Below are 26,463 nucleotides of genomic sequence, written 5' to 3' on the forward strand. Positions count from 1 at the left end.
GGTAGGGAAAAAATACCTATGAATTGTGAACAGCCCCATAGTTGTTGACCACTGCAGACTCTGGAGTAGAAAGGTCTAAAGCATTACACACACACACACACACACACACACACACACACACACACAATTTTGTGTTATAAGGAACCGGGAAGAATTTTTGCCAGCTAACACCAGTTCAGTTCCTCCTTCACCCACACCTCCCACAGATTGCTCTTTCAGGCATACTCCCCTCCTGTCTGGGTCTGCCACTTGTTAGCTGTATGACCTTGCAAACTTGTTGAACCTCTCTGTATTTCATTTTTCTCTTCTGTACATTGGTTTAGGTTATCAGGATATCCTTCTGTATCAGGATAATAGTAATAGTGACCCTCCTAGGGCTGTTGTGAGGACTAAATAAGTTAATACATACAAAGCACTTAGAAAAGTCCTTGGAACTTAGTAAGCACAATGTAACTCTCTCTATATACCAGTATATGCAGGGTATAGACATTTTGAACAGATCTAAACCTGTGAATTGCCGTGGACAGTGACTCTTTTGTACTTCCCATGTTCTTCCTTTTTGAATGGGAGTGTTTCTAACTGTTATCCTTTGCCTGCTCCCCCCCCCCATCACGCCCCCCTGCCACCCTGCATGTTAGGTACATGGGCAAATGACAGCTCACATTTGTCTCACAGGTCCACAGATGAGCAGGAATTGTGGTCCAGGAGCTGGACTTCATGAACTGCACCTGCGGAACCTCAGCCACACCTGGCTTGGTCCAGACTTCAGAGTGATGCTCTAAGGGGATGAGACTTTTGCAGAACTTGAGAGCAGGTGGGTGCTTTTTCCTTGTGGGAGGGACATGAATCACTGGGCCCCCAGTGAATACCCACATCCTAGTAGTCACTCCCTTGTATAATTCCCTCCCCTTGACTTTAAGTAGGACCTGTGACTTAATCCTAACCAACAGAATGTGGCATAGAGGGTGGAATGTCACTTCTGTACATTACGTAGGATTGGATAAGATGGTAAACATCTTGTCAGCAGACTCTCTCTATTGACTCTCTCCCCTGCTGGCTTTGATAAAGTGAGCTGTTGTAGGGAGAGGCAAGGAACTTAGAGTGGCTTCCAGCAGCCAGCCAGCCGGAAGCCAGGCCCTCAATCTGACAACCTACAACAAACTGAATCCTGTCAACAGCCATGTGAGCTTGGCAGCATATCCTTCTCCAGTCAAGCCTTAGATGAGACCCCGGCCCCAGCTGACACTTTGATGGAGCTTTGTGAAAAGCCCTAAAGCAGAGGACCCAGCTAACCCATGCCTGGATTCCTGACCCACGGAAAATGCAAGGTAATAAAGGTGTGTTATTTTTGTCACTAAATTGATGTTGATTTATTATGCAGCAATAAATCACTATACAAATATATTTGAAAACTTAAGTTTCTGATAAAGGTAGCATTTCAGCTTCATGGGGTGAGGATTGGATTTTTCAGTAAGATAGTGTGGGAATAACTGGATAACCATCTGGAGAAAGGTGGAGCCTAGATCCTACCACTACAGAAAATTCTGCTGGGTCACAGATATAAATGCTAAATGCAAAATAATACATATTATATAGAAAATATGGGGGAATATGGGGGAAATTTATCATAATTTCAGGGGAAATACTATAAAAGCTAAACTTTCTAGATGCCAGGAGTGAAAAGTTAACTTCAATAGGAGAAAACTAAGAAGAATTCTGTATGAAATAAACATTGTATGCATGGGGAGAAGAAAAACAAACTGACAAAAATTTTCTATATATACATTGACAAAGCCTGTTTTCCTTAATTCATAGAGTTCAACAAATCAGAACCAATAGTACAATAGAGAATGGGCAGAGAACAGAGCTCACAGAACAGAAAATACCATTGCCTCTCAAACACAGCTAAAGATGCTTAGCCTTACCAATAAGAAACCAAATTAGGTGGCACCTTGCTGGCTAAGGTGGTAGAACATGTGACTTTTTTAAAAATTTATTTTTAATTTAATTTTTTAAAATTCATATCCAAATTAGTTAGCATACAGTGCAACAATGATTTCAGGAGTAGATTCCTTAATGCCCCTTACCCATTTAGCCCATCCCCCCTCCCACAACCCCTCCAACAACCCTCTGTTTGTTCTCCATATTTATGAGTCTCTTATGTTTTGTCCCCTCCCTGTTTTTATATTATTTTTGTTTCCCTTTCCTTATGTTCATCTGTTTTGTCTCTTAAAGTCCTGAGTGAAGTCATATGATATTTGTGTTTCTCTGACTAATTTTGCTTAGTATAATACCCTCCAGTTCCATCCACGTAGTTGCAAATGGCAAGATTTCATTCTTTTTGATTGCCAAGTAATACTCCATTGTGTGTACACACACACACACACACACACACACACACACACACCTTATTTATCCATTCATCCATTGATGGACATTTGGGCTTTTTCTATACTTTGGCTGTTGTTGAGAGTTCTGCTATAAACATTGGGATGCATGTGTCCCTTCGAAACAGCATACCTATAGCCCTTGGATAAATACCTAGTAGGACAATTGCTGGGTCACAGAGTAGTTCTATTTTTAATATTTTGAGGAACTTCCATACTGTTTTCCAGAGTGGCTGCACCAGCTTGCATTCCCACCAGCAGTGCAAAAGAGATCCTCTTTCTCCGCATCCTCACCAACATCTGTTGTTGCCTGAGTTGTTACTGTTAGCCATTCTGACAGGTGTGAGGTGGTATCTCATTGTGGTTTTCATTTGTATTTCCCTGATGATGAGTGATGTTGAGCATTTTTTCATGTGTTGGTTGGCCATCTGGATGTCTTCCTGTGAGAAGTGTCTATTCATGTCTTTTGCCCGTTTCTTCACTGGATTATTTGTTTTTAGGGAGTTGAGTTTAATAAGTTCTTTATAGATTTTGGATACTAACCCTTTATCTGATATGTCGTTTGCAAATATCTTCTCCCATTCTGTCGGTTGCCTTTTAGTTTTGCTGATTGTTTCCTTCGCTGTGCAGAAGCTTTTTATTTTGATGAGGTCCCAGTAGTTCATTTTTTGCTTTTGTTTCCCTTGCCTCTGGAGACGTGTTGAGTAAGAAGTTGCTGTGGCCAAGATCAAAGAGGCTTATGCCTGCTTTCTCCTCGAGGATTTTGATGGATTCCTGTCTTACATTTAGGTCTTTCATCCATTTTGAGTTTACTTTTGTGTATGGTGTAAGAAAGTGATCCAGGTTCATTCTTCTGCATGTCGCTGTCCAGTTTTCCCAGAACCACTTGCTGAAGAGACTGTCTTTATTCCATTGGGTATTTTTTCCTGCTTTGTCAAAGATTAGTTGGCCATACGTTTGTGGGTCCACTTCTGGGTTCTCTATTCTGTTCCATTGATCTGAGTGTCTGTTTTTGTACCAGTACCATACTGTCTTGATGATTACAGCTTTGTAGTATAGCTTAAAGTCTGGGATTGTGATGCCTCCTGCTTTGATTTTCTTTTTCAAGATTGCTTTGGCTATTCGGGGTCTTTTCTGGTTCCATATAAATTTTAGGATTATTTGTTCTGGCTCTGTGAAGAATGCTGGTGTTATTTTGATAAGGATTGCATTGAATATGTAGATTGCTTTGGGTAGTATTGACATTTTAACAATATTTGTTCTTCCTATACAGGAGCGTGAAATCTTTTTCCATTTTTTTTTTTTTTTTTGTGTCTTCTTCAATTTCTTTCACAAGCTTTCTATAGTTTTCAGTGTATAGATTTTTCACCTGTTTGGTTAGATTTATTCCTAGGTATTTTGTGGTTTTTGGTGCGAGCATGTGACTCTTGATCTCAGTATTGTGAGTTCAAGTCCCATATTGGTTGTTGAGACTAAATAAATAAAACAGAAAGAAAGAAAGAAAGAAAGAAGAAAGAAATGAAAGAAATCAAATTAGAATTATGAGAGACCATATTTTAACCTATTAATTGGTTAAAAAAGTTGGATAATCCTGTGCTGAGGAATAAGGGAAAGAGACACACTCTTGCATGGAATATAAATTGGAATAATCTCTATGAAGGACAATTTGACAAAATATCAAAATGTCAAAATACCGGGAGCCTGGCCGTGTCAGTAGAGCATGCAACTCTTGATCTTGGGGTTATAAGTTCACCCACAAGTTGGGTATACAGATCACTTAAAAATAAAATCTTGAAAAAAACCACAAAAAAATAGCAAAATGTCAAAATATAGCAATCCCACCTCTACAAATTCTACCTATATATAGACTCAAGGATATCCACCTGAAGCACAGTTTGTAATGGGTAAAGAACGAAAACAAACAACATGTGTATTAACAGGGCACTGTTAAATATCCAGTTAAAATGAACACATAAACAAGGGAATTCTATTTGTTCTGATATGAAACCTTTCCAAGGCTGTGAAAAACAAAGAATGAAACATTGTGTAATGTACGCTATTTGTATAAAAATTTACATACATCACACATGTTTGTACATGCAAAGAACACTTCTGGAAAAATACACAAGAAACGAATAATAAATAGTGCTTGCTCCTACAATGGAGAAGTAGGTGCCGGGTGGACAGAAGGGAGAGGGATAGTACTTCTTATTCATAGTTTTAAAGAAATATTTTGGATGAATATTAAGAATGGATCCTCTATTCACAGTTATTAATAAAAAAGCTTCAAAAGGGCAAAGTTTTGACACCCAAATGCTCTGTCTGGGACTTGCAAGGGAGTAATATTTTCCGGCAGTGAGAGCCAGTGAATGCCCCCTGTGTTGGAGTAAAGAACAGAGCGCCCACTGCATTTTTACAGTGCATCTTAAAATAGTGTGTTGCAAAGCCCAGGGAGCTCAGCCCTTCTTGATTGTTGGTTAGCGGACTGCCAGGGATCATTTTCCAAAAACCAACTTGCAATCCTCTATATTCCAGAAGGTTGTTTTTTCTGTGAAAATGTTCAGGACTTAGAGAACTGGAAAGCAGGTGGGGAAGGTTCAGAGGAGCCGCCCCCACGCACCCTTTCTCCCATTGCTGTCTTTCCTCATTCCAGCCAGTGCCACCGCTCCTCTGTCCTGGGTCCAGCCTTTGACACAGGCCCTGCAGCTGCTTCGACTGACCCCTCCCCGCTCCCTCTAGGGGTCTGGAACAGCCCTTGCTGGCATCTCCGCAGCTGTGACTCATTGCAAATGCTTTGCATTCCGGGATGTTCTGCAGGGTCTGGGTCTCCCCTGTGGCTCGAAACATTAGGCGAGTTGAAAGGGAGGAGAAAAGGAGGCCCCACAGCTGCCAAAACATTGCGAGGAAGAGGGGAAAACTGTGAGGAAAACTGGAGAGGTTTTGTGCCGGCAGGACCCCAGCCAGCCGCTTCCTGGCTGGGGCCTGCTGGTAACTTGAGCAGGGCCCGGGGACACGGTGGAGGCAGATTCAGGGGCTTGTCCAAGCCCCTGCGAGGCCCGTTCACACATCCAGAAGCACCACACGCCATCTGGAGACCATCTCCATCTGTCTGGGAAGGACTGGGTTGAAGCCACTCTAGGAAGCAGACATGTGTCTCATCCAGAAAGTTTTTGTTTCGAATGTTAGTTTACCTTTATTTCACTGGGATTGTTTTGTTAGCTTATTTTCTCCCTGCCACCTATAGTTGTACACAACTTATACTCAGGTCAGTTGACATCTACTTTTAAAACGGTAGTGTTCTTTCTTTTTCTCTTCTGGAAGCTTTGGAACTCCATGTTGAGGTCTATGTTAAAAAAAAAAAACAAAAAAGCTCAACTGTCCAGGTAAGGGCTGGGGGAGGGGAGAGCCTTGCCCACTCACCTTCATCTTCATTTCTTCCCTGCTGCTCTATGCAGACTCTAAAGGGACATATTATTAAAAATCTTTATAATCAGTCAACTTTATTGAAGTACATTTACTTATAATAAAATATACCCATTTTAAGTACACAGTTTGATGAATTTTGGCAAATATATATATCCATGTAAGGCATAATTTGAAGCTATTGGCTGAGTAAATATGAACATAATGAAATAAAGGTACATTACATTTATTTTTGAATGTTTATTTATTTTTGAGAGAGACAGAGCATGAGCAGGGGAGGGGCAGAGAGAGAGGGAGACACAGAATCTGAAGCAGGCTCCAGGCTCTGAGCTGCCAGCACAGAGCCTGATGTGGAGCTCGAACTCAGAACTGTGAGATGGTGATTTAAGCTGAAGTCAGATGCCTAACTGACGGAGCTACCAGGTGTAGCAAAATAAATGTTCATTTTTAAAGATGGAAATCAATAGTATTTAATATTCACTATATTGTCCCAACCGCATGGGTATGACATCATCACATGCTAAGGTTCCTTTATTCTCAAACAAATCATGATAGTTAATTTACTTTTACTTGGGTAGAAGGAAACAACTTGGATTTAACACAAAACAGAATCAAAGGGAGAGAAAGAATTGCTAAATCTCCATAAAGTTGTCTTCTGTATGAGAAATGTTAGCTTTTATGAGCTCTTTAAAATTCAGAAGCAGGGCATCAGGCTCTTGATTTCAGCTCAGGTCATGATGTATAGTTCATGAGATTGAGCCCCAAGTCAGTTTGGGTGTGGAACCTGCTTGGGATTCTCTCTCTCCCTCTGCCCCTCTCCCCTCCCCCTTCTCTTCCCCCTCCCCCCTCCCCACCGTGCATGAATTCTCTCTCTCAAAAAAATAAATAAAATTCAGAAGCAATTGTGAAAGTCATGTTTTTCTTTTTCTTTCTTTTTTTTTTTTTTTAGCATTGATTGACCTTTTCTATAAAAGATGAAGATAATGTTTTCACAAGACTCCCATCTAAACCTCCCTTCTAACTTTTACATTATTTTTATGCTGACATGTTTGTGACCTCAACATTCTCATAAGTGACTGTCCAATAGTTTGTACTGGCCTATATGTAAGTGGATTTGGTGTTCACCTAGAGCCTTTTATATGGCTTCTCTGTTCCTTTCTTTCTTATTTTAATTCTTGTCTTAACTGCCAGCCTATTATTGTTAAGCAGTTTTTTGAGAGAGGCTCATGGGTGCTGGGTTTCCTCTCCTTTTCATGTTTTGGAAAGCCTATCTACTAGAACGACAACTTATTTTGTTAAGATATTCTTGGGTTACACGCTAGTCATTGCTTCTGTCTTTTGCCACTGGGTTCTGAGGTCAGTACGTCCCCTGCAGATAATTTGATCTTGTTGGTCTGAATGCTTGAAGAATCCTTTCTTTACTTTGGAACTTCAGTCAGGAGGCGAAGATAGGTCTTAGGGTTGAGTGGTCCATGTGGAAGTTTCCTGAAACACAGCGTGTTCTTTAATTCAGCAGAGTCACTTTGGTCTCAGGGACATTCTCTTCAGTATTTTTAACTGGATGGGTTTACTACTTCAGGAACACCATTTGTCATTACATGAGATCACTTTCATCCAGTCCCCACTACCTACCCCCTTTCTACTTACTTTAATCTCTTAGTTTCTTTTTGTTTTAAAACTGCATTTACTGTGGTTACATCCAATCTTTGCTTTATGTTGTAATTCAAGTTTTAGCTATTTCTTACTCTGTTCCTTGCTGTTTTTACTTTAATCATTTGTTTTGTAATTATGTGGGTTTTTTGTCCTCATTTTTTTCCCAGCTCATTCTGCTTTTTCCTTTTTTTATCACAGGCTATTTGAGCTCATGTTTTATTTAATTCATGTTCTTAAAATGTTGTTTTGTGGTATAAAGCATTTGTAGGCAATTCCCTTGTTACTAGGGTTTTTCTTTTTCCTTTTCTCCCCCTAGGGTTTTTCTAAGTTGGACCCTTTATCTATCTCTCATGTTTATGCTTTTTTCCTTTGAACTGGTAAAAAGCAAGTATGTTTGTAAAATAGCTTTGAATTTTTTCCCCCATCTGCTCACATTCTATCTAGATTTTCTACTCTCTATTTGTTTTGAATCAGGATTATTTTTCCTCTATAAATATCCGAAAGCACTTTGTTCCAGGGTGTTCTCCTCTCTACCACAGTCTGAGGGCTGGAAATTGTGGGTCCTCACACTTTGCTGTGACCTGAGATGATAGCAGGGGATGAAGGAGATCTACATCAACTAGGCAATACGCAGTCTTAGAAGATGTGTGCTCTGCTTCTCTGAAATTTTCTTAAATATCCTGGACAAGTTTTCTTTCACCCTGTTGGAGACTTCATCCTCCTCCTAGGGCTGAGGGGAGGAAGACTTCGAGGATTATTTAACAATCAGGATTAATCATTTAAACTGGGATTAAATAATTAGTAATGTGGATGATCCGAGAGCCTTACTTGCCAATTAGTTATTCAAATTCGTGGCATTTGGTGAAGTCCCGTTCTTGTTTGATTACTGTAGGTAAATATTTGCTTTACTCCTTTAAAAAATTATGTGTTCAGGAGCGCCTGGGTGGCTCAGTCGGTTAAGCGTCTGATTTCAGCTCAGGTCATGATCTTGTGGTTTGTGGGTTCAAGCCCTGCATCAGGCTCTGTGCTGACAGCTTAGAGCCTGGATCCTGTTTTAGATTCTATCTCTGTCTCTCTCTCTGCCCCTCCCCTGCTCTCTCTTTCTCTCTCTCTCTCAAAAATAAATAAACATTAAAAAAATTTTTTAAAACTATGTTCATTTCATTCGTCATGGGTTATAATTTTTTACCTGGAATTCTCTAATGGCCTATTTTTTTTATTTTATTTATTTATTTTTTTAATTAAGAATAGCACTCTGAGCCATGTGGGAGAGAACTGTCCTGGAGTTGACTTACCTGCTGTGATCATGAAGATTCCCCTTAAACACAATCATGTCCAATGAGACAGGAAAACTGATTTCTTCTTCAATCATATTTCGTCTCTTGAGATTACTAAAAAGAAAAAAAAGAAAAAACATAATTAGAACATAATTATGAGCAAAGAGAAAAAAACATAATTACTCTTTAATGCCTATTACCTTTGAGATATGAAGAATGGAAACTTTATGTTTTAAATCCTTGTTGGCTACCTTATTATCCCCATATCTCTGGTGGTCGCTGGACAGAACATGTTAACTAACAAAACTGATAGGTTTAATAGATTGGTAGATAAGGGTACTGGTAGATATCTAGTGTATCAAGATTTGTTCAAGGCATCTGAGAAAACCTTTCTTGATATCTGTCATTTACGTGACAGGATAGAGCTGTGTGTACTGGGTGATTAATCAAGTAGGAGGGTTATAGCTGGTTGTCTAGACAACCATTTCCTGAAGATTAATGTGTGGCCCTCAAACCCCAGGGAAGCCTGGTCACAATGCGTACTTTGACACTATCCTCTGTAATCCTTGGAGTCTGGAGAAACATGAAAATCTAGCTTACCAAGTCTGTAGCAGCAGAAATCTAGAAATGAAAACTAACTGGATGACAGAATCAGTCCCTGAAAGATATTATTTGCAAGTAATGAACCCATATCCACAAAACGAAAATTTAGGTATAATAGGTATTTATAATTTGGGCTGCCCGGCATCTAAAATCTTTTCCTATTTAGGAAGAATCCTAAGATAATGATAGTGAAGCAGCCCTCTCTTCTACTCTAGAGACAAAAAGGGCCGCTATCCCCCTGGGACCACAAGCAAGGACAAGATCTAAGCACAACTAATCAAACGCTGCCACCTGGGACTATATCCTGAAGGGGTAATGACAAGGCTCAGGCCAATTAGGTATGCTTCTTGGTGGCTCTGCAAGGGGGAAGGTGTGGGGAGTCTGGAAGGATGAGGTGCATATCTAATGACAGTAGAACCAGCACAGAGGTGGTAGGTGTCCTGATGCCAGCTTTGGGACAGTGAATGTCCTCCTGGAAAGTGCTATGTCCTGAGCAGTCTGCTCCTGTGCTGACAGCTCATCTGGGCCTTGCCTCCCTGGGCTCCTATGTGATTCATTTCTACTGTTCTTTGTTTTTGTTTTTTGTTTTTTTATTTTTAATTTTTTTTTTATTGTTGAGAGAGACAGAGCATGAGCAGGGGAGGGGCAGAGAGAGAGGGAGACACAGAATCTGAAGCAGGCTCCAGGCTCTGAGCTGTCAGCACAGAGTTCTAGGCAGGGCTCAAACTCCCAGGCTATGAGATCATGACCTGAGCCAAAGTCAGACGCCTAACCGACTGAGCCACCCAGGCACCCCATTTCTACCATTCTTTGATTCCAAGAGCCATGAGAATCAAAATACAGTCCATTTCTGCTATGGAACCATAGTTGTTTTCTGTTATTTACCATCAAGAACCTTGATAAGTACAACATCTCTGAGTTCAGGATCCAAAAATCAACTGAGAAGACCTGGATGCTTGGCAATTCATGTGAAATAGACCTCGCGAACTGTGATGTAATGGTTGTCAATAAAAGGGCATGGCTGCCAGAGGGCTGCAATGGGAAGGACAAAGATGGTCAGAGGCCATCTTATTTACTCTTCTGCTCTTGTGAACGACAACTAGAGTATATTTTCCTGTTCAGAGTGTTTTATTTTAAGGCAGACAGGGACAGATTAAAATATGTACAGTGGGAGAATGGCCAGAAAGTTAATGAGTCTTTATACGAGGAGCTGGAGAAATCTAACTTAGAAAAGCCATAGAGAGGGGCGTCTGCGTGCCTCAGTTGGTTAAGTGTCTGACTTCGGCTCAGGTCATGATCTCATGGTTCGTGAGTTTGAGCCCCATGTCCAGCTCTGTGCTGACAGCTCAGGGCCTGGAGCCTGCTTCGGATTCTGTGTCTCCCTCTCTCTCTGCCCCTTCCCTGCTCATGTTCTGTCTGTCTGTCTCTCTCTCTCTCAAAAATAAAATAAACATTAAAAAAAGAAAAGAAAAGCCATAGGGAAGACATTCTATGATTCTTTCAAATTACATTACTGCTATGGGCATTGAGGAGGGCACTTGTTGGGATGAGCACTGGATGTTGTATGTAAGCGAGGCACCACCGGAATCTACCCCCAAAAACCAAGAGCACACTTTACACAATGTACATTAGCCAATTTGATAATAAATTACATTTAAGAAACAAAATAAAATAAGGGCACCTGGGTGGCTCAGTCGGTTAAGCGTCCGGCTTCAGCTCAGGTCATGATCTCATAGTTTGTGAGTTCGAGCCCCCTCCCGTCGGGCTCTGTGTTGACAGCTCAGAGCCTGGAGGCTGCTTCGGATTCTGTGTCTCCCTCTCTCTCTGCCCCTTCCCCGTTCGTGCTCTGTCTCTCTCTCTCTCTCAAAAATAAATAAACATTAAAAAAATTAAAATAAAATAAAAGCTAACCTGATTGTTTTGCAAAAAAAAAAAAAAAACCCCACAAGTTACATTACTGCTGAAATAATTTTATAAAAATATGATACAAAAACATGCAAAATGGCCTTAAAAATAAAACATCCCCCACACCAATATTGAGTTCTATGTGTATATCACAAAAGGAATGAGAAAGTGAGGGCTGAGAGTTTTCAGATGGAACCAGGATAAGAAGGGAGGGTTGTTTGGACACTCCTGTCACAGGAGAGTGAGCCTTGGAGGGACCATTTCCTGGGCTCCAATCTGACTAACACTTTCCTCTTCAGGGCCCTTATTCCTGGGGTGCAGATATCCTTTACTCCAGTGGTGTTCCTAAACTAACTATTGTTCCAGAGACTCCATTGTAGTAGAAATACAAGATGTAAATTTACTGAAATATTCCAAAGGTATCCTAGAGTATACTATCGTATTCTTGCTCTGCCTTCTGCCTTCTAGTTTCTAAGGTGTTCACGTGAGTAATAAACCTTAAACCCTGTCCTTCCCCAAGGCTTCATAATACATCTAAGGCTGTTTCCATTATCAGAGTGTCCCTGAGGATAATATTGATTATTTTGAATTAACTATTTCAAGTATGAAATAATGTTATACATTCGTTTCTTACTTGATTATTTCTTCCAACTTTTATGTGGAATGGAATTGAAATAATTGAGGATATTTTGCATTTTTGAGAAATCAAAACCTCTGAAGGTAATTCAACTCTTTTGCAAGCTTGTATGCAAACTGGTTCTACCACTCCCCGGATGCCCTGGCGTCAAGCATGGAGAGAGGGTAGGAGGAAACGGAGGCCTCCCCACCTTCAAGTCTCCTTGGCAGAGTCAGGGACCACGTCTTCTCCCAGAGAATACAATCAGGGGATTCAATACTGGCAGGGTTTAGAGCGTCAAACAAGAGCTTCATTCAGGCTCCTGAGGGTTGCTACAAGTAATACTGCTGTGAGTATCCTGCTGACTACTGAGCATGCATATTAACTAGCTTAACTTTTGTTCCTTGTTTTCACAGTTATGGCAAATGATCTGGGTTCAGCCATTCCTCCTTCCCTCAGTCCTGTCTTGGAACACATCTCTCTGCGAAGTTTGATTGCGGCTGGAAGAGCAACGGAATGGGCCGTGAGCTCCTCCGGGTGGGGGTGGGGAGGTGTGGAGAGGAGGAAGCACGGTTTATGGAATATTCTCCCTACAGCACTTAGGATAGTCAAAGCGCATAGTAAAGGACTGCTGGATTGAACTGAACTGAAGGGAACGGAACTAGCTGTCTCAGTATACCAAAACCACGCACAGGCAAGGAATACTTGCTAGGGATCCGCACAAATTATTAGATAAACCAACTTTTTGGCAGGGAGAGAAGCTAGGGATGTATTTTTCCTTGATTTTCATATTATAGCTTGACCCATTGTATAATAATTTATTAAGAAATAAAGGAACGGAGGAATGCCATTTTAAAGAAGGTCAATAAAAACAGCATCCTTTTAACTCCTGTTGTCGTACTAGGTTTATTGCTTAGGAAAAGTGAATCGTCAACAATTCCAAAATACAAAACCACACGACAGTTAAATCTATCATGATTTTTACCTAGAAGAAAAAAAGAATTAAGGACTTCATTCCATTTCTCCTCACTAAAATTTTATTATCTCTTTTTTTTTTTTTTTTTTTTTAGAGAGAGAGAGCAAGTTGGGGAGAGGGGCAGAAGGAGAGAGAGAGGAGAGAGGTGAGAGGAGAGAGAGAGAGAGAGAGAGAGAGAGAGAATGAATGAATCTTAAGTAGGCTCCATGTTCAGCACAGAGCCTGCCTCAGTCCTGATCCACAATTCTGGGATGATGACCTGAGCTGAAATCAAGAGTCAGACACTCAAGTGACTGAGCCACCCAGGGCTCTCCCCAGTTTTTTTTTTTTTTAACAATTGTTTATATGGGGAGCAATATAAATGGCCTATTAACTTTTATTTAAACAATAAATAATTTTATCTAAGCAATTAAACAAAAATACTACCTACGCAGGAATTGGCATTATTACACTTAATACAGCAAAAGGAAGGAATGCATAAAGATAAAGAATTAGACAAAGGAAAATGGTAGTACTGATAAATCAAAAACCAACAAAATTAATAATTAACCTATTTTCTTTTTAATGGAGAAAGCACATGTGCCAAAAATAGGAAATGAAAATAGATTTAATAACCACAGACATGGGAGAAATTAAAAGACTTCTAAAAGCTGATTTTGCTCAGTTCTATGCAAACAACAATTTTTAAATGCACAAAATGGATGAATTTCTGGGCCAAAGTCAGACGCTTAACTGACTGAGCCACCCAGGTGCCACAGTAAAGTAAGATTCATATAAGGAATGCAAAGATGATTTGATCTTATGAAATATATCTATGTATTTCACCATATTAATGTTTCAAAGGAGAAAAATCATAGTGTCATCTCCATGATGACGCTGATGAAGCATTTGAAAATTTCAACCATTTTTGATTAAAATGCTTAATAAAGTAGGAATAATCATTTTATATCACTCATGCATACATACCCTACATGCTATATAGGCAAATACTAGAATGTTACCCTCAACACTATACCCAACCATCATTATCCTGGAGGTAATAGCCTATACAATCAGACAACAGAAATAAGTGAGAGGTATAAAAATTAGATAGTAAAGATAGAATATAAAGATGAATGTTTATTTATAAATAAATAAATTATTATTTATAGGCAATGTGATTATATACCTGAAAAACTCAAGAAAATCTCTTGAAAAAGTATGGCAAACAACCTGAATATTTCACTAAGGTAATTATGAATAAAGTAGACATAAAAGAATCATTAGCGTTGCTATTAGGAAAGCTATATGAGATTGCCAATGTTGAACCTTTTTTGACTTACAGAAATGGCAATTTCAGGTTGAGAAAACATAATGGGCAAAAGAGGTCATATGTAAAGGTCACAAAAAAGGCAAAATAGTTCAGGATAAAATTAAGACGTGTTCATAACTCATGCAAAGAAAACTTTCCAAAATTCTAACAGACACAAAACAAAACCTGAATGAAAGAACTTGTCCTTTTGTTAGTTAGGAGGCTGCCAAGTCAACAAAGATTTCTGCATCTTCCCAATTAATCTGGAAATTTAACATAATCTCAATGAAAACACAAAGACAAGTTTTTTAGAAGTAGAAAAATGGATTTTAAAGTTCTTATTGGAAAGCAAAAAACCAACCAACTAACCAACAACAAACACCCTTCAAGGTGAGAGCCAAGAAACTTAAAAAAAAAAAAAAAAAAAAAAAAAAAGAAGAAGAAGAATGAGGAGAAATCAACCCTACAAGACAGGGTAACATTATAAAACTGCAAATGAACAGTAAGGGCTTATTGATTATTTTAAATTGAACCTATTCGGGAAACACTTGGGGGAGGGACACTCAGACCCTCCTCTTTTCCCGTGAAAGCAGGAAACAAATGTCCTTTATGAAAAATTGCATCCCTGTAATGAGAAGTAAAAAAGACATCCTTATCAACAGAAATAGGGACACTGAAGTCGAGAAAGCTATAAAATAAGCTTTGCTACTTTTTCACTAATTTACTACCTCAGCCCCAATTCTGCATAGAATTCCTTTCTAATTAAAGCCCCCAAATGGCTGTTTTCCTTAACCTGCAAATTCCTCATAAATCTATCATCCCTTTGTCTAAAATGTATAAAAACTGCATGCCTTAGTCATTTCTTTGACTCTCAATTTCATTATTGGGTCTCTGTTCGCAAGGAACAAAAATTTCTTTTTTTCTCACGTAAATTTAATTCTTAGTCTACCTGGAAGACCTTGAGGGTAGGGGAGGAAGTTTCCCGCACGAAAAAAGTCAGTGGATCTCTCTTGCTCTCCCTCTCCCTCTCTCTCGAGTCTCTCTCTCTCGCTCGCTCTCGCTCGTTCTCTCCTCCTCTCGAGAGGAGGAAGAGAGAGAGAGGGGAGAGCGAGAGGGAGAGCGAGCGAGCGAGACAGATTTGTGAAGAATTTTAGTATGATAAATGTGGCCTTTTAGCTCCATAGGGAAACGATTGATTATTCAATAAAAAATGGTCGGACAGTTAACTGAGTGACTAGCTGGAAAAAAAAATTCACTCTATATCTCAAAATAAATTTGAGATAGAGCAATGGATTTAAATAGTAACACATGAATCCACGAGAGTACTAGAAAAAAAACCATGGAAAGATTTTTATGAGTAAATACTTAGGTAGAATTTTAGGAAGTTCTTTGGAGGAAGCAAGTTTTTTATGGATCTCAGGAGAAATGAGAGGTCTTAAAAGTCTAATTTCCTGACCAAGTGCTGGAGATTGGGTTAGCTGAAACCTCTGAAACTTTATTCTTAGAGGAAGGAGTGGGAAATCCAAGTAGTCCCTGTGTGCCGGCCTAATGCTGTTGATATAATAAATGTATTGGACCATTTCACAATCTCTTGTGTAGGTTTTGAGTGGAGGGAGGTATAAGCCATATGTCAGCTGGATTACCTTCTCCTTTGAAATTCAAAGGAAATTAGCTTAAACTCTTATGTTCTCCCTCAAGGAAATCTAGGTAATTTCCAATTCCTAGGGTATTTTCCAGTTCCCTCAGGTTTTGGAGAATTAATTTATCTACTGTTTTGCCCCACCATGGTTAGTATTGTGCACTTCTTTGTCCCCAAGGGAGGAATGGCAGCCCTTTGCTCTCCCTCCACCTTACATTATCATTCATACAAGACATTTGAATATGGAGCAAACTGTACAGAAGTTTGCTTGGTTCCCTCTCCCTTGAGACCCTCTTCACATCTTGTCACCTTTAACTTACCAGGGCTCTCAGGGCTCTCAATGCGTTAGTTCCGTTCTCTTTACCTGCAGAACTATTTTGATCTTTTCCAGGCTTGCCTTTGCATATCCCAAAACTCATTGGTATGGATTGCAAAACTATGGCTCATCTAAGCGAATGTGAACCTTGAGCCTGCCAGGAGTACCAGCAAAGACCTTTCTTTTTGGCCTCTGTGTGAAGTAGGGACCAGATATTTCCTCACTGGTAGGAACTACTATTCCATTGTCCTTAGGAGGCAGAAATGGCTACAGTCAGTTTTGGTCTTACATAATTTGCTTCTCCATCATAGAAAGGACCAGATTTCATAGCCATCTGAGTTACATTCTCCCCCTTGCCTTACATTACTCACCGCATAAAAGAAACAAGAAACAATTCAAAGGTAAAACACTACAAAATGACAAACTCATTTATGGAGTTCCTAGGTCCTGAGGGAAAAGTACTCAATCTAAGTCCCGTTGAGCATACTTAAATACTATTCCTAAAATGTTTGGGCCATGCAAAGGCCAGGATTCATGGGCAAGTGTTATGATTTTTAAAGTTATTTAGGTTATCACGCTGACTTAAAGGCATGTCTGGATCGATACTTAGTTACTGAAACTCTTTCAGAATACTGAGACAGATAGTTAAGTTGTCCTTTTAAGAGATTCTGACCCATTATTCCTCTAAATGTCTGGATAAGATATTTCTTTCCTATTTCCTATATTCTAAATTTTCCAATGCCCACCTCTGGGATAATAATCATATTGTTCAATACTTTCACAAGAATAAGAAACATTTATATTCTATGGTATTTAGACTGTGGTATGTAAATTTTTCAGAGATTATTCTTCATATTATTTTATTTCTGCTATTGGTGTTATATTGTTCGTTGTTTCTTATAGAAGAGAAAGCTTTCGGGTCAGTAATTTATGAACACAGTTAAAAAGTCAAAAGACACAAAAGACTATGTACAGCTAAAAGTGAGTCGTTCCCACTCTGTCCCTCACTACTTCTCTTTCGCAGAGGAAACCACTAGGAATAGCTTCTTATCTGAAAGATACACTATCCCCTTGCCCCCAAGTACACATTCTACACACTCCACGTTCTACACTGTGTACACACTGCTCTGCATTTGGGTTTTCACTTGAACATGTAGCTTGCGGATTGTTCCATACCTGTATATACAGGTTAGCTCTTTTGGTAGAACTGCCTTCTCTTTAAGTATCTTTAAGCTGCGCATCATTCCATTTTAGGAAGGTATTATCACTTATTGAACTAATGCCAATCAGTGGACACTTACATTGCTTCTAATTTTTAGCTCTCACCAACATTTCTGCAACGAATTACTTCGTATGCAGGCCATTTTACAGATAAGAGAGTATTTGAAGGGTATATTAGTGAAAGCAAATTACTGAGTTAAAGGGTGTGAGCATTCTCAATTTTGATAGTTATTGTCAAATTGCCCTCCAAAAGGGTTGTGCCTATTCATGTTTCCACTAGCAAATATTTGAAAATACCTGTTTGCTAGTACCCTGATCATCAGAGCATGTCATTAAATTTTTCGATTTATTTTTCACTTGCTTTTTTTTTTTTTTTTGCTGTCAATCTTACAGGTGAAAAGTGTATCTCATACTTTTAGATCCTTCTCATGAAATGATTCAAAATGTCATCTTTATCATATACTAAATTTGTCTATTTGATGCATTTCTGGGCTTTCTGGTTTATTCCATTGGTCTCTGTTGTCTCTTCATACACTATTTCTATCATTTTGATCACAGTAGTTTCATAGTATGTTCTACTTTATCATAGGTCTAATCACCCTTACTGCCCTTTTTTTCCCCTAAGAAATTTGCCAGCTAGCTTTTTCTTCTATATGAATTTGAGAAATAGTTTGTCTTGCTTCAAAAAAAATCCTGTTACATTTTTATTGAGATTGCATCACATTAATAAATTATTCAGGAATACTACTACTTGCTAAAGTTTATCATTGCAGACTTACCATTTCCTATTGTTCTTTTCAGTCATGTCTTCCTGATGCTTATAACAATTATTGATTCTTCACAGCATCTTTGGAAACAGCAGGGAAGATAGAAGATAAAGGATTAGCCCAAGATTACATATGATAAAAAGTCCTAAACTGGTTTTGTATCTACTATTTGGTAATGCCTCACCAGCAGATTTTACACAAATTGAAAAACAAAACATACTCTTCTACCAAGGATGAAATTTTCCTATTGCAAAAAGCCAGCAATGTGCAGCAACTATTCTGCAAATGTATTTCTTGTGTGATGATCTGTGGCCAAGCACAGAATGCATTCCTATCATGGAGTAACAATTTCAAAGGAATTTTGAAACCAGAGTTGGCTTGAATGCTGTACAATGACACCCAGGATCTTGGCCTACTTCCCAGATTTTCCCTTTTTGGTTTTCTAGCAAGTTTGGTCATGCCTGGGAATTTGCTGAATATGGTACTTGGATCAGTGACTTCCTGAATGTGACATTGGGATCAATGGCATTTGTCTGCCCAAGGATTTGTGGAGTACAATTTTTAGAAGTACTGCAGTTGTAAATAAGTTCTTTATTGAACTGATGCTCAGGCACAAGGGTGCAAATAGGAAGGATGCTTTGTGAATTGATTATGGAAGGCAAAGAACTTGAGAATGTTCTATTATGAATATTGCATTACATACCTGGGCACACTCGTGTTCCAGCTGGAGGATCTTCAAGTTCTTAAATAAATATCAAATGGATTTAAGAGCTATCTTTAATGCCTCCTTTGACAAATGGCCACTTACTAAAGGTCAGCCAAGACTTGATAAACAGTGGATTATCTGCAGCATCCCAGGCACGTCCTACCATCACCCTGGCTCAGTTAACATAGGGAGAGCTGACAAAGAGCCTGCGTGAGTTACTGAATTACTTAGGACCCAAGCACGTGTTGACATAGATCTGAGTGTATTTTTGGATTACATTTCCAAAACTATTATTGTTTTCACCGTTTTGTTTCAGTCAGCATTTTCTTCTCAATGCCACGTATAATTATGAGCTGACTTAGGTAAAATATTTTAAAAATGTGTAGTAGTACATATGTACCTATATAACATCTGAGATTATTTGCCATAACATAAACGAGAACACTCTTTAGCTTGTCCCTCCATAACAAAAAGACTACTGTACTCTGGAGTGTTATGCAAGAATCGGAAGAGCATAGTTTACTGAATGCTCAGCTTGTTTAGCGACATACCAAAGAGTAGGACAAAGGCTAAAAGCAAAAACATGGGGCAAGTTTTAAGCAATGAACCTAAAGGTATACGGATGATGAAATATTTAATTATCAAGGCAGAGAACAGGTTGTAAAATCTAGCTAATGAAAATATAAAGATGAGTTATTAATGGGATAGCTGTTTAATTAGATGATTCCTTGGTTTGTTTTAAGCAGGAAGAGTGTTGCCAAAATCACAAGATTAGACCTCTCCGAACAGAGAATGGTGATGGTGTGATGTCATCTATCAGTTGCCATTTACTCCCACTATAATGGCCACACCTTAGGCTACAAATATTAACTATTTAGACATGAGAAATTAATAAAAGGTGAGGCAAAACGGGCAGCAAAAGGAAATTGTTATGTTAAATTAGGCATATGAAGTTAGGAAAGCATTTACAAGTCTAGGGAAATGACATAATACAAATTTTATGATTCTCCTTAATAGAATTTGTCTCAACCAGGTCATACAAGGAATGCTTTTACAAACATGACTGTTCTCCCAGATCTTGAAACTTACATGAAGTATTATCAGATTCTGTGGTCACAGGACTCAACAAATCTCAGTTAAGTGGAGAAGAACAAATTCATTACGGAGGTCCTAGGTCCTGAGAAAGTGTTCAGTCTAAATCCTGTCAAGTAGGATTGTTGATATATGTCCTGTGTGTGTGTCTTTATATTTAATTTGTATTTATATTTATTCTGAAAGATTTCAGGGTCTGAATTCTGGAAAAGACTTAACACCATTAAAAACGTGGTTCCTGGATGATTATGACAGAGTATAATACAGGTTATTTTCAGTCTTCTTAAACCTAAGGTATGTGGATTGACCATTCCCAGGATGATTTTATTCTTAGGCAAGAATATTTAGCTGTTGTATGTACTGAAAGAAATACAGGTAAGATTATACTCACTGAGCAACCCATTCGTCAAGACATCAGCCTTTTCTGCTCACAGCGCTGAAGGAGGCAAAGTAGGATGTGATCACCTTGGTCTATTTTTCTTGTGAAATGTGCTCATTTCTATTCTACTTGCAAGCACTGTGGTTATTTTTTTACCAGCAATCGAGACCACAGGCAGGGGAGTAAGCTAGAATTCTGACTGAGTCACAATTCCCAGGCCTCTTCCTACGGATATGTATGTGGAGTGTGGTCCTGAGGCCCATCTGGAACACTTTCCCACACATTAGGCCGGGAGAGGCAGCAGGGCACAGGCTTAAGGATCCCTACAACACGGCTCTACCATCATCTTGTGTCTGTGTGACCACGCACTGGCTACCTAAACCTTTGTGCCTTGGTTTCCTTGTTGGACAACAAGGCCTGACAACAGTGTTTACCTCGTAGAGGTACTGTGAGGGGATGAAGGAATACATCTAATACTCCTAGGACAGTGCTAGGTACAGGTTAACAGTGGTTTTATATACAAGCCACTCAAGTGAGGATTTAATAAATTTGGCAAGCTGTAGGTTTCCATACCTATGTATGTAGACATATCAAATCTTTTTTACAGTTGAGGGGGAAAAATGAGCAGAGGAAACTTTGAAAACAGGTGGTGGTAGCAAATGCTTACCACCATAGATCCAGTTGAGAAAAATTCCCAGGCTTTGATGTGTCAGAAACAATTGTTTTCCAACTTGGCTCCAACAGCCCCCAGACAAGACACCCCAGTTGTTCCCATTGCCTGAGTAACTTTCCACTGTCACTACCTGTGGGACCAGCTTCTCTCCCAGACCTGTCCTTCCCCTCCACTGTCCTTTCCCCACATAAGTCATCTTTAGTGCATGTGCTCCAACCATCAGAGGCAAAGTTTTGTGTAAGGACTGACCTTGGGGCATACTTATATATGGGTACAAACCTTAGCCCTTCCTCCCCAAAAGTTGTAGTCCCAAAGTTAATATTTATTTGAAACTTGGGAGAACACTCCCCTCTTTATAAACAAAAGACTAAAGCAAAATGTTCTAGTCTCTCACACAAATTAATTGCCCGATTACCATTTCTCACGAATGCTACCTTTTTCTCCTTTGTTTTCCCTTCCATTATGTTTCAGTTGCAGAGAGGGTAAATCATAAATTATTGTCTAGTATAGAGAGAAACATTCTGCAGCTGGAAGGAACTGGGAAAGCACTGTTTTTTGATTTTTGTTTTTTCTCAATCATGAATTCAGTGATTACTGACTTCAAAATAGGTAACGGTCCCATAAATGGGAAAAAAGAACACTTTCCAGGGTGAAAGGATGGCAAGTATAAAGGTAGAGAGATGTGAACATGCATTGTTATGTTTAGGGAAGAGTATATGGCAAGAAGTAAATAATTTTTGGTCTCCGTAGGAAACTGCCAGTGAGTTACCATGGGCACAAGTTGGGGAGTGCCTGTAATCGCATCTAGCTGGCCATTTTCATTTGGTGCCGGTTAATTGGACTAGCTTTAAAATAGTACGCTCAAGTTCTATTTTGAACTCTATCCTGACATACTTCCCACTCCTTTGCCACACCCTAAGAGCTCATTTTGCCTTCTTTGGTGGTGGTAAAAAGCAAGGTCCCTTTTTTCTGAGCCTCTTGGTTCCAGGTCGCGTTTGCCTTTCCTCAAGGTTTTTCCCAATTCAGCAATTCCCATGAATTTTCGTCAGATAGTTTTCCCACTAGGATGCAAATTCCATGAAAGCATGAATGTTCACATCTTAAAATTCACTGTTATTACTAACTTAGAATTGAGCTTGGTACATAGTAGTCTAGATATCATTCAAAAAATTTAAGAACCTATTATGTGTTGGCCTATGGAGGGTCCAATGATGATTTAGGTATGCTCTCTACTTTTAAAGATCTTACAAATGAGGATAATAGATAAACAAACTCCAAGTCAAGGAAGAATGAAACCAGTGCAACTATTGAGGTATACATTGCTAATAGGGGGGTGCTATGGACTGAACATGTGTCTCTCCCAAATTCATATGCTGAGACCTAATCCCCAATGTGATAGGTTTAGAGGTGGGGCCTTTGGGAAGAGGTTAGGTGACAGGGTGGAGACCTCTCAAATGGGATTAGTGCCCTTATAAAAGAGATCCCAGAGAGTCCTTACCCCTTCCTCTTCATGTGAATGAGGAAGCAGATACCGAATCTGCTGGTGCCAAGGTCTTGGGCTTCTTAGCCTCCAGAACTGTGAGACATGTTTATAAGGCATCCAAGTTATGCTATTTTTTCTATAGCAATCTGAAAAGACTACGGCATGGGGCTCACAGGCAGTAATTAATTTCAACCAGGGGATTGAGGAAAGGCTTCACAGGACGTTGTCCTCAAAGACAGAATTTTCATTAGGGATGTGGAGGTTATTTTTGGTCAAGTGATCATTAGTTTGAACTCTTCCGTTTCCAAGGGACAGAAACGCATCTCAAAATAGTTTACACAAATACAAGGAAAGTGTAACTGGGAAATCTGGCTTCAGCTCTCCCAGAACTCTTGACCCTGCTCATGTGTGGATGCTGCCTTCTCTCCCATAGCAGATGGACATAATCTATGTTGCAGGAGGAAGGGGTGGAGTTTGGCTACAAACAGCTCCATGCTCCTATCACACTGGATTGTAGTTAATAGCCATAGAAGGTTATCTGCATTTCAAGGCCAGCAAATAAGATCCCATGGAAAAGTCTCTGTTCAGTCTAGTTTCGGTCATGGGCCTATCTCCAAGCTAATCACTGTACCCATTGCCTGGCCATAGTACAGACAGTGCTAGGATAGAGCTGTGTTAATAGGGACTCATACAAAGCAGAATATAATTTTAACCAGACATGGGAAAGGTTGCAAGAAGACTTTTGTAGGATCTGTAGCTCTATTAGAACCATATAGAGTGGGCAGGGCTGGGGTGGTACTTCATGAGAAGATCGAGAGGACCCAAAAAGAGAAGAAATAAGATGTTGGGCAGACGAGTACGACAGGTAACCATTATACTAAAACGCATGCACTCGTAGGCCAATGGGATGCCGTTTGCTGTCACAGAAATTTGATTGCCAGGGATAGGCAGTGGATCAGGCAGGAGACTTAGGATGGGCTAGGTCACAGGGAGCCTGCACTGATAAATGGGAGTCGTCAAAGGGCTCAACTGAAGGAATGTTGTGATCAGACCTATGTTACTCTACTTCCCTTTTCGCAGAAACATAACTCTGGGCTAACTTTTCTGGAACATCTAAGCTGTCAGACTCTCCAACCATGCACCAAGTCTCCTCTTCCAGTCCCGTTTGCCTTTTCTTTCTCTAGTCCTCACACTATCTTGCCTCAATTCTATATATAGTCCTGCCATCCTGGCCACTTGTTTCCCCACCTAAGGTCAATACCCCATTAAGGAATTACTTTGTCCAGCACTGAAATTCCTGGATTCTTACAGCATACATCTAAAACCCTACTTTTCAGTCACTGTGGCACCAACCAACGGGAGGTGGAACCATGCTAGCATGTAGCTAATTGGCATGGGTTAATGGGGTTAATTTCTATCACTTATCACATATTCAGATTAGCCTGAAAGCTTGAGAACTGTGGTCATCTTTTGAACTCTGGACTGGTAAACTGTGAATGGATTAAACTGTACAAGATCTGAATGTGCCAATCTCTTTCTTTACATGTATTTTGGTGTTCTTGAAGGAGTCAGTGTGTCCCTGTGGCCACCAATCCTCCTAGTGGGAGGTGGTACTGTGGCCATAGCTCATGAATGTGTAGATTTTAGATTTTACCCTTCATAAACTTTTGGGGATGATTACCATAAACTGTATAGGATCAGGAGGATTATGTTCCTAAGAATGCTTAGAACAGCCTACTCTTTCAGGCTGTTACCATAGGGCACAATTGCTTGCCCCTAGTGAATGAGATAATGAATGGATCGATTCAGCTAGAGAAACATAGCATAATCTGAGAGAAAACTACATTTACCCCCTCCCCCCCACCTGCTTCCCTGACATTATTAAATGTGCATGCACTAGCTCCAGCTGAGAAAAATCAAAACGGAACAATTCTAAAATGAAAATAATTTTTTTGCCACGCAAGCAGATCTCTGCAGAGATAAAATAGGAATAACGTTTCCATAAAAATTGAAGTTTCTGAGAAAATTAACCTTTCTTATTGAAAATGAGAGGTAAGAAAGGAAAAAGAGAAAGGCCACCTTCTAAGAGTCGTTACTGCAACCACTGACAGCATTTCGTACTGTTAGGGAGAGTGGGTGAACATTAGAAGAGGTCACAGAAGCTGAAAAAAGGAGACAATGTAAGAGTCTCGGGAGAGTGATAGTGCTGGCTACTTCTGAGAAATGTACCTAGCAGCAAAAAGCAAAAAGCTCCTCAGACTCTTACTGGCCGAGTTTGGATTTATTATGACAACCTTAGAACCAAAAATGGCTATATTTTTCTATGACAAATCTCACAGGAATCAAATATTTTCAGGGATCAAGCAAAGAAGGTAGTGCATGTGGTAGTGTAGTCAAGGGAAGGTATGAACGTTGCTCGATGTTTTCCAGGAGAAATCATTAAGGGTGAAGTGCTAATACACTTGTTTTTCATCTTACTCCAACAGAAGACCACATGTAATCTTCCTAAAGAGTGACTCCCCAACGTATCCTGACAACAGCAGGGTGGGGAGGAAGCAAGTTACGAATAAGTGAAAAACCATAAGGTAACAGACAATACTAAGCACGCTCCCACCCTTATCCAAACACAAAGGCAGGGGAAAAGTTCCTGCTATGTGCCAAGAGATTATTTGGGGGGGTGGGAAACAAGCACACACACCCCCACAGCAGCATCAAAAATTTTCCTATTCTCCAAAAAGTACTTAAATTAAAAAATTTCTATTAGTTAACCTATGTTGGAACCATTTTGGTGGGGAGTTGTCATAAATTGATAAAAGGCCAACACACAAACACTAAGGAAGGGAGTGAAAGGAATATCAAATGTTATTTGACGCTATGCAACTTCCCTACCAAGGTTGCATTTGTCACCAAAATGGAAAACGAATAAAAGATTCCGGGGTATCCTTTTTTTCTTATTTAATTTTTTCGTCCTTTGGTTTTTCTTTTTCTTGAGTATGTGGAGTCTGAGACCTGAGAGGCCCTCTGTCCTGATCCGGTAGGACACTCTTTAATGAGTGCCTTGGAAACAAAGGACACCAACCTGGGAACCCACGCCCAGAGCCACTTGTCAAGAGCCTGCAGCCAGTAAAGCTTCAGATTACACAAGAGGACTGGGTGGGGTGGGAAGGATGCACAAAAACTGAGAGAAAGTTTCTGCTCTTCAGAAGTTCTGATCTACTAAGGGAAGGAAACAGGCAGTACTGGGAATGGGTTGGGGTGGGGGGTGCAGGGGTGGGGACTAGGTTCTAATTCTGACTCTGTCATTGGCTGGCCATGTGCTCTTATGGGGTGGGAGTAGTCACCTGTCAAATGAAGAAATAACATGAAGGGGCAAATCTCTGTAAAATGAAGTAACAAAATGTGATCAGCATTTCTCAAAGTAGATTCCAATAAAAAAAAAAAAGTCTGGTTGAATAAGTTTGGGAAAACTTCCCTACCCTGGTTGATCCCCAACAGTACCAGATAGATTCTGACTGGATTTATTGTATCAAAGACTCCTAAAGTCTTGCTGTAAAGGATTTTTTTAAATTTGGCATTTCCCAAACGTATTTTCTGAAAAAAACATCTGTTGACATTTGCAGAACATGCTTTGGAAAACATTGATCTCTATGCTGCTTCCAGCTTTAGAATTCTATCCTTAGTCGTTACTTTTCCGTACAGACGCCATCACTTCCCTTCTCTACTGCTGTGTACTCAGTCTTTCATTGAGTCTTTGTGCTGAACCTCACATGCTGCCTCTCCTCTGGCTTTACTTTTCATGACTTTATGCTATTTAAATGTTCACATGAAACTCAAACAGGGTTGGACCAGATGACCTCTAAAATCCGTACAAACCCTGAAACTTTAGGATTCTTTGGTAATTATCACAAACATCCACTGAAGACCGAAACAGGATGTATATAACTGAGGCTGTTCTCATCACAGCACTGACATCTACTAAGAACTCTGAGATGAAATTCTAGATCCTGTCATTCTAAACACTGCTCTAAACTCAATACTATATTTCCTTGCAACTTC

General features: G+C 39.7%; 2 long non-coding RNA genes across 4 annotated transcripts; one reads left to right on the forward strand and one right to left on the reverse strand.

Annotated features, from left to right (window-relative positions):
• The first annotated feature begins 679 nt into the window (after positions 1 to 679).
• Positions 680 to 19,202, forward strand: LOC109268462 (uncharacterized). 2 transcript variants are annotated; one of them, XR_002080674.2, is made up of 3 exons: positions 680 to 814; positions 1,179 to 1,328; positions 18,152 to 19,202. It is a non-coding gene; the product is annotated as an uncharacterized LOC109268462 (long non-coding RNA). The 2 variants fall into 2 exon arrangements; XR_008417194.1 differs by lacking the exon at positions 18,152 to 19,202 and adding an exon at positions 12,281 to 12,750.
• Positions 6,673 to 24,234, reverse strand: LOC109268461 (uncharacterized). 2 transcript variants are annotated; one of them, XR_002080672.2, is made up of 4 exons: positions 20,264 to 24,234; positions 18,087 to 18,154; positions 8,759 to 8,854; positions 6,673 to 7,295 (listed from the first exon to the last, which is right to left on the reverse strand). It is a non-coding gene; the product is annotated as an uncharacterized LOC109268461 (long non-coding RNA). The 2 variants fall into 2 exon arrangements; XR_008417193.1 differs by lacking the exon at positions 20,264 to 24,234 and having other exon boundaries at positions 18,087 to 18,196.
• Between the last annotated feature and the right edge of the window lie 2,229 nt (positions 24,235 to 26,463).

The sequence above is a fragment of the Panthera pardus genome, unplaced genomic scaffold (genome assembly GCF_024362965.1).
Source record: "Panthera pardus isolate Hobbes unplaced genomic scaffold, ASM2436296v1 HiC_scaffold_24, whole genome shotgun sequence".
Lineage (NCBI taxonomy): Eukaryota > Metazoa > Chordata > Mammalia > Carnivora > Felidae > Panthera > Panthera pardus.